The sequence below is a fragment of the Gobius niger genome, assembly GCF_951799975.1.
Source record: "Gobius niger genome assembly, contig: SCAFFOLD_105, whole genome shotgun sequence".
Lineage (NCBI taxonomy): Eukaryota > Metazoa > Chordata > Actinopteri > Gobiiformes > Gobiidae > Gobius > Gobius niger.
In genome coordinates this window covers 50,350-60,114 of record NW_027639102.1, presented here as the reverse complement: position 1 = coordinate 60,114, position 9,765 = coordinate 50,350, and positions in this window count along the sequence as shown.

Sequence of the window (9,765 nt, the reverse complement as noted above, 5' to 3'; positions counted from 1 at the left end):
TCCCCTGGGGGAGACTGTCAGAAGCGCTGTCACGACTGCACACGTCTGCGCCAGCGGTCCCTCTGACACCACCATACAATCACTCACACACATCATTCACCCAGTGTCTGCGTACATTGGTGAATGAATGAGAGAATGAATGGGTGAGTGGATCCTTGCTGTAAAGCGCTTTGAGTGCTTAATGTAGGTGGAAAAGCGCTATATAAGTTGAGACCATTTACCATCCTGGCCTATTGTACATGTTTTTAGTGGTAGGGGAGACCGGAGTAAACCTACGCACCTACCTTCTACCCTTATTGCATACAGTTACAGTCACTAATATAGTTTAAATCCACTTTAATACATTACAGGCGACATGTCACTGCAGAATATAAATCTTGTGAAATTATTTAAAAAAAATGGTATTAGGGCCGATAAGGATTTTCTGGGTCGGATACCAATATGCAGGGTTTGGCCGATAGCCGATATGTTGGCCGATATTTTAAATCATTTAATTCGATTTTTTTTTATTCTGCAAATAGCCCATCTTTAAACATGTATTATTACATTAAAGGTGTACATTTAATATTTAATGCTGTCTGGTGATTGATTTGATCATTAAACCTCCACAAACCACAGTTTGCTTTGGTAATGTTTATTATTTTTATTTTGTGGCCGTCCCGCCTTTGCTTTGCCCAATCCCGTCAGACCTTGGAAGCTCAGCAGGGAAGGGCCTGGTCGGTACTTGGATGGGAGACCGTTTGGTAACACCAGGAAGCCTAGCGAATGTAGTGTGTGAGTGAGTGGTTGGTGGTGGTCGGAGGGGCCGATGGCGCAGACTGGTTGCCTCGCTTCCGTCAGTCTACCCCAGGGCAGCTGTGGCTTACCACCACCGAGTATGGAGTGAACGAATAGTGCAATGTATTATTATTATTATTATTATTATTATTTCAGACAGGGTCCATGTGTATCGGCAGAAGAATTCACATCCTTCAGATAAATCTGTAGTTTAGCCTCTTATTCTTACTTTTATTTTGTTCACTTTTTCGAACTGGTGCCCCGTTCAATTTTAAGGCTAATCTACCAACCTATTAATTAATCAATAAACAAATTAATTGATTAATAAACCCTCATGTGCTACACTATAATTATTAATATAGCTGATAGGGGCGACGGTCGTGGGTTCGAATCCCAGCTCCTGCAAATCCCCATAGTAACACAAAACCCTTGTCCTAAACATAAAAGTCTCTTGTGATTCTGAAATTATACACAAAAGTCTATAACAAAAAACATATGAAAAAGGTGCAAACGTGTTTCTCTCCTGAGGGCTAGTGAGAGGCTTATTTTAAATGGAAGTCTCTGTCACTTCCAGTCCTGGAGATATCGGCCAATATTGAAAACACCCTAATATTGGCCATGCCCTAATTTTAATATATTCTTCAATGTGACCTTATTAATACATCATTACTGTTCTATAATGTGGGCGTTGCTTGCTTTACAAAATGTTTTAGTCAAACTTGAACATCTGATATTGTCGTGGCCCTGCTGTGATGGATGTGCGATGCTTGATCTGAGGCAGCTCAGGTATGCAGTCTGCTCTTTGCTCTTCCTGGTTTCTGCCGAGGTTGTTTTAGGCCATTACAGGTTACATTACAGCTGTGGTCTGTCAGTGAGAGCTGTCGACACGGACGACTGCATCTCACATCAGTCTGAAGTATTTTCATTTACCCACGACACAAGTGTGACAATATCTATCACTCAGTTTCCTTTAATAATTAGCAACATGCAAATGCAGGAAATGGAAGAAGCTTTAACGTCTGCTGACATAAACAATACTGATGCAAAAGAAAGTCTGGAGGAAACCTGTGGGACAGAAGCCTGACTGTGCAGTTATTCTCTGTCTGAAACCTATGAGAAAAGTGTCCCATAAAGATCAGTCTGACCAGGGATACGCTGAATCTATGTTCATAACCTTTGAAAGAAACACAAAACACGGTCTATAAATCAATCCTAAAAACTCACCTGGATCAGACACTCACAAAACCAGCTCAGACAGTTGTGAGGAGAGCGGGAGCAGGAGAATTCCTTTAAAGCATGTGACCAGCCAATCACAGAGCAGTTCACCCAGGTGTGTGTGTGTGTGTGCGTGTGCGTACGACACGACATGACACGACAAAGTCAAATCTCGTTCAGATATCGCGTTCATTTAAAGTTTATCCTAAATAAAGCCTCCTGCTCTGTTTTCTTTACTCCAGCGACTTCATTCAGAAAACTTTCCCGTTTGTTTGTTCAAGTTTGTGAGATAAAATGCGTCCTTTTAAATCATGAGTTGTTCTGTAAAAGCATCAAACAGGTCTATTTTAGGGGCGATGCAGAACTTTAATAGTTTCAGTCATAGTTTATTTGTCGAGGAGCTCGTTTCTGATCACAGCAGACTCGTATCCGATCACCTGAGCGTGAGGACAGGTGAGCGTTTTCCCATCATGCACGGGGCCGTGGAGCCGCTGCAGTTGCCTCTGGAGAGATGCAGCAGCTGATCAAGTCGGCTGCTCTCGTTGGGGTCTCACGATCTTTCCGTGCCCCACGTGCCCGTCACATCACAGCCTCTGGAGCGAGTCGGACAGAAATCTAACCGGCACCGAGAGTCGGCAGTCGGCTGTCGGCTCATAGAATAATTTTTGGAATATAACTGACCTGCATCTCATGAATGATCACATTTTGAGGGACTATTTTCTAGCAGATCACTCCGCCACTGTGTAGCTCATACAAACACGAAGCTGATGCTGCTCAAATATAAGTTGTTTTAAATGCAAAATGGTTAAAGTTATTCTATGGACACAGACATGTACATGGTTAGTCTGGTGTTATAAGTGATTTGCCTCAGGTGCTCTGTGGAGCGGGTCAGACTGCTTTTAATGCAGGCTAGCTGATACCATAGAAATGAGCTAGCCTTGCATTAGCCTAGCGCCACAAACTCTCCAAACAGAAGAACTGCATAAATTACAAAAAAGATATCTCCTGAAATCACACTCTGGATAACTAGGAAACGAGGCCCTATGTCAAAAATCCTGAAATATCCCTTTAACATGTCCCACTTTTTTTTTTTCTTCTGCTTAATAATATTATAATATAATGTATAATATTGCAATAATGAAAAGGTGTGTGTGTATTTCTTTAGTGGAATGAAAATGCCTGATCTATATTTAAAAACAAAAAATAGTAATTTCTCTGTCCTTCAAAGTTCTGCCATATTGTCTCACTGGTCTGTTTAACTTATTTGAGATGGTAACATCTCATCACTATTTCAAAAGCAGAATAAACTCCAGCACAGTCACACGGTTTCATCCGTACTTTAAAGTTTCTCATATCCATCCTTTCATTGAACACAACAAATACATTTAAGAACTGTGCAAATTAACACAATAATTCCCGCTATATAGCAATACTATGACAAAAATAATTTCAATGTTTTCCCTCTTTTAGGAAACTCCTCTGGTTGAGATCCTGGGAAAGAAATCAATCACCTGAGCTTCAGCAGAACATTTCAAGATTCTGTCTCCAGTCAGGACCTACTTCACTTGAATAAGAATAAAAGTACTCATTTAAAAGACTCTCTGAAGCTGCTCTCTCTCCTCATCATGGACATAAGGACAGTTTGTGAGGGTCAAATGTTGCTGCTTTGGGTCAAACTGAGAAGAAATTAAGAATAAATTATGATATTTCTAGCAGAAAACTGCTTTGTTTAAAACTATGTTTTTTATCCGATTAATCAATTCAAACAATCGACAGATTAATCGATTACTAAAATAATCGATAGTTGCTGCCCTATAATAGACAAATAAAAATTAGCTATATGGGGGGTCACGTGATGCACCGCGGAGGATAGAGGCAGCGCGGCGGGTCTCCTCACTGGATTTATCGAAATATCATATTTCTCGGCTTGACTGCTGCTATAGCTTTAGCTGTTGCTAAACGTAAACGGACGCTAAACATGTCTCTGGAAGATTTTTTCAAGAAGCCTCCGAAGTCAGCACAGCGGAAGAAAGGCAGCAAGAGGACTGCTAAAACTGCGCTAGCTAGCCAAGATGGCGAAGCCGAGCACGAGCTAACTAATGATGAAGACGAACAAGAGTCGTGCACAGAGCTGGGACTGTCGGACGCTATTGGTACCAGAGACGATATGGTGGTTGATCGAATGACTCGAAATATTGAGAAATTATTGGACACTAAACTTGCTACAGTCCTGAAACCTGTTACAGAGATGTCTGAAAAGTTAGACAAGCTAGTGGACAGAGTTGGGACAGCAGAACAACGAGTGTCTGACATGGAAGATGTAGCAGCAGCTAACTCATCTAGACTGGACTCAGTGGAATCAAACCTTAAAGGTCCTATATCATGCAAAATCGACTTTTTGGTGCTTTTAGCCATGTTGTTATGCTATTTCCTTATCAAAAACACCCCCAGAGTGGTTTGCGGCTTCATTCACGCAGCTCTCAGTAATCCTCCTGAATCCTGCTCTCTGAGGCTCCGCCCTCTCCTGGTGAACGGCTGAGTGTTCAGTTGTGTCGTAACAACGGAACGGAAGTGCTCGACGTCTGTAATGTAATGTCTTAATTCTGTGCTTACGGCCTGATTTTAATTTGTAAAACAGCTTTTTCATTATTTCTGTCGTAAGAGAGAAACAAAGAGTAAAAAAAGAAAAAAAAAAAAAGGATGTGCCCGAAGTGCTTCCAGGTCAGCTGTGGCCAAAACAAACACATTGCGTCTGAACAGATCAGTCATGTTTGTGCTGCAGCTGAAGATGGAGCTCGTTACCTACTCTGGACACCTGTTTTTTATTCTTAACTAACGATAATGTCACGGACGGAGAAAAAGAAGCGCGTTTGGCTACGAGGACGAGGAGTTTATATTCAACCCTTTTCAGGAAGAGGCCACTCAGCTGTTTTTTTCTCCGGGATTCAGCGATTATCAGCCAAAATGGTGTTTTTCTGTGATTGTCACTGATGGATGTTTGGTGAACCTTCGCCAGAATCAAAGTGGATTCACTTTTATAACCAACGCGAGTCCCATAATGTAAACAGCGATGGAGCAGAGCGGTGAGTCAATCCAAACGCGGGTTAGCTTGTGTGTTAGCATATTAGCATGTGTGTTAGCCATTTATGAAGCTGTGTTGCAGATGTCAACTCCATATAACTGCATCGTGAAGTAACTTCACTTATTGTTGTTAATTTATATTACGGTAAAGTTGTATGCGCGGAGAGAGGGGGCGGAGTTAACTGAATCGAAGCGTTGTGTCTTCCGGGTTTGAAAAATACCTCCAGAAAACACTTATATTTATCACAAAAATGAGTGCTCCATAGTGGTAGAGGTACAATATATCATATAAATGCCTATACTTAACTTTGGAATGGCTAAAATAGCATGATATAGCTCCTTTAAGAAAACAATGGAGAAACTTGAGAGCTATGAAAACCAAAGCAGACGATTAAACGTTAAAATCATGGGCCTGAAAGAAAAGGCAGAAGGCAGAAGTCCTATAACTTTTTTTGAAAAGTGGATTCCCGAGGTCTTGAACATGGACATGCACGAACCGATCCAAATAGAACGAGCGCACCGCTTGGGCCCTGAACCGGACTCCAGCGGTGGACAAAGACCCAGAGCAGTCCTTGTGAGGCTACGCGACTACAAGGATTGACAGAGGATCTTACAAGCAGCACGAAACAAAAGCAAAGTGATGTTTGAGGGCCGGGAGGTGTCTTTCTACCAGGATTTCTCGGCTGAGGTGGTGAAGCGGAGGAAGGAATCTGCAGGAGCGCGCATGAAACTCCGGCAAGCCGGAGTGAAATATGCCTTTCTCTATCCTGCTACGATTAAGATCTTCCCTCGCGAGGGGAGACCGATTTTTCTACCTTCAATGAGAGAAATTGATGACTACATAGAGACACTGCAGGGAACTGAATAACTGGATCAAGATACTTGCTAATGCAGGTAAGAAGATGCCGGAAATAAACTGTGGCTTATATGGGAAATCTTATGCAATATTGTGGAAGTGCACTCAAGTTTATCCCAACAAGATGACACTTTTATACCGAGAAAACTCTTTGCTGACGGACAATATTTTGATCAATATTATAAATATGATGTGTAAATACATAATCCAGGCGGGGAGGCTTTGCATGCGATGCTTCCCTTGGTTTTATTTTGGTGGGGTTATTTACTGACCTCTCAAGCTAGCTAGTATAGCTAGAGATGAGAAGATTTTTGATTTATGTTAGGTTTTGTTTAGTTTTGTTAGGTACTAGAGTTCAGGCTGTAGTGTTCTTTTTGCCTGAACTGTTTTTGTTTGTTTTTTTCTCCTTTTTTGTTGTTGTCCAGATATGGTTTCAGATATCAGCAGATCCTTTGTTTTGTTTTATTTGGCAGAAGATTATACAGCATGTTATAGTTCCACAATGTACTAAGTATTAAGTTTTGTACTTGGAACATAAAGGGTTCAAATAGTGTAATAAAAAGGAAAGCAGTGCTAAATTGTTTAAAAAAGGATAAAATCCAGATTGCATTTGTTCAAGAAACACATCTGACTGATGAGGAACACAAAAAATACCTCAGGGAGTGGATTGGGCAGATACATTTTTCTTCTTATGCTTCAAATAAAAGGGGGGTGATTATTTTGATACATAAACTGATGCCATTTGTAGTTGGGGATTGTTACAAGGACACAGAGGGGCGCATTGTTTTGATAAAAGGACATTTATATGGGGAATCTGTACTATTGGGAAACATTTATGCTCCCAATGTCTACGAAGAAGACTTTTTTGCTCACCTCCTATGTAAAATTGCAGAAATGGATTGTACCAATATTATTTTGGGGGGTGATTTCAATTGTAATTTGTCCCCCACTTTGGACAGGAATCCTCCCCATAATACTCAATCCCGTTCAGGAAGGGCATTACAAAACCTTCTTGAAACATTTAAATTAGTAGATATTTTTATATCTGAACATTTTACTCAGTTAGTTGAACAATCAGACATTGGATCCATTGCCCTTTCAGATCATGCTCCAGTCATCACGGCAATGCAGCCACTTAGGCCTGCAGAGCAATCATTTTTCTGGAAAATTAATTCGTCAATGTTTTATGATGAGAATTTTATCACATATTTGGAATCTCAGACAGACTTGTATTTAGAACAAAATGACTGTAATGATTCTGACCCAAGATTGGTGTGGGAGGCATATAAAGCTTATATGAGAGGCATGATTATTTCATATTCGAGTAAGAGAAAAAAAGAGCGCATGCAAGAACAGTCTAAAATAGAAAAGAAAATTAAAATATTAGAGGAAGATTTCCTTATTTGTAGATCTGATGAGGTGTTGAAAGAATTAAAGGCGACAAGAATTGAACTGACACATTTATTGACAAAGAAAGCAGAATCTGATATTATGTTTGCCAGGCAAAGACTATTTGAATTTGGAAATAAACCTAATCAGTTTTTGGCATGGTTGGCCAGAAACTCTCCCCAAAAGGCATATATTTCCGCAATATTGGACGAGGATCAACAACGGCAAACAAATAATAATCAAATTACAGATTGTTTTAGAAAATTTTACGAAAAACTTTATAGTACAGAAATTGACAGTAACAAAATTAATGCAAGTTTTCTGGAAACCTGGAGATGCCGCAGTTAACACGAGACCGGGCAAAATTGCTAGAAGGACCTATTACTTTAACAGAGATTGACAGGGCAATTTCTTCACTTCAGTCAGGTAAAAGCCCAGGAGCGGACGGATTTTGTGTACAATTTTATAAAGCAATGAAAAGTAAAATAAATAAACTGTTGTTGCGAGTGTTCAATAAATCTTTTGAAGAGGAACAGCTACCTCAAACTATGTACTTGGCTCATATTATAGTTATTCCTAAAAAAGGAAAAGATCCAGAGAGCTGTACCTCCTATCGCCCCATAAGCTTGCTCGGGTCGATTTTAAAATACTCTCTAAAATTATAGCTAATAGATTGGAACAAGTAATCACAGATATAGTTAATGCAGATCAAACAGGGTTTATGAAAGGTCGCATGTCCTCAAATAATACAAGACGCTTAATTGATATAATTCATCATCTGGATCTCAATAAAATTCCAAGTGCCATTGTTGCGATGACGCAGAGAAAGCATTTGATCGCATTGAACGAAAATATATGTTAGATGTTTTGCAAAAATGTGGCTTTCGATTTTATTCGATGGGTACAACTTTTATACAAGTCTCCCATTGCTTCAGTTTTGACAAACGGTCTTTTATCTACCCCATTTCATCTCAATAGAGGTACAGCCCAAGGAAGTCCCCTCTCTCCCTTGTTATTCTCTTTAGCTATAGAACCATTAGCAATAGCTGTCCGACAAGCACCCAATATTAAAGGAACAGTGATAGGTAAGACAGAACATAAAATTTTATTGTACGCGGATGATATCCTTTTGACATTAACAGACCCTGTCAACACGATGCCAATATTAGTAAATTGCGTGGAAGAATTTGGAAAAATTTCTGGTTACAAGGTTAACTTTACAAAATCAGAAATCATGACTTTAGGGATATCTCACGATCGGGAGCCAAATTTTGTAAAGCCCTTTCGATGGGCACCAGGGGGATTTACATATTTGGGAGTGAAGATAACTCCAAAGATAGATCAACTTTATGCTGAAAATATTCCCTCCATAATAAAACATGTGAAAGAAAAAATGATAAGCTGGAAGAAGCTTCCTCTATCCTTTCTTGGCAGAATCAATCTTATTAAGATGACTATTCTCCCCAAGGTGACTTACCCTTTGTCAATGCTCTTTATATTTTTGAAGAATAATCATATAAAAGATATAAACAAGGCATTATCTGACTTTGTATGGGCCGGCAGGAGGCCTAAAATAAAGTTAGATATTTTACAATTACCCAAAGAACAGGGTGGATGGGGCCTCCCTAACATTGCAAATTATGTATTATCAATGCAAGCTAGAATTATCTCAATATGGACAACTGATCATCCAAAGCCACCGTGGTTTGAGATAGAAAAAGAATATTGTGAACCGTTTTCTCCTATCAACATACTTGACAAATGCAGAGGAGAACTACCACATAAGACCAAAGATATTTTTTTAATTACTAACGTGATTAGAGCCTGGAATGGGTTAAAGAAATTATTTGGCGCCAAGCATAAATTGTGTTGTTTAACAACACTGATTAATAACCCGGACTTGGCTGGAGAAGGTACTGGCTCTAACTTTCGCAAATGGCATGAAGCAGGAATCCACAACATTTTAAATCTTTGGAAGGACGGGCAATTTAAAACATTTGAATCCTTAAAAACAGAATACAAATTACCAACAGGAGATTTTTTCAAATATCTTCAGATTAGACATTATATATACACCAAAATGAATACTCTTAACTTGCCAGAGGACTTTAATTTGTTAGAAAAGGTTTTATTAAGCTGTGCAAAACAAAGTCATTTTATTTCAAAATTTTACTCAAAGCTTCAACACCTGAATACTGACAGATTATCATTTTTAAGAACGGCATGGACAAATCTCCTGAAAACAACTATAGATATTGAATCCTGGGAAAAAATCTTGCTTCTACCCTCAAAAATATCAATCTGTAACAGATTTAGAGAACTTCAGTACAATATTTTACTAAATGTGTATATATCACCGCAAATGTACAGTAAATATACACCCGGGGCTTCTCCTAACTGCCCAAAATGTAAGACTATTCTTGGAACTAGATTCCACTGTCTTTGGG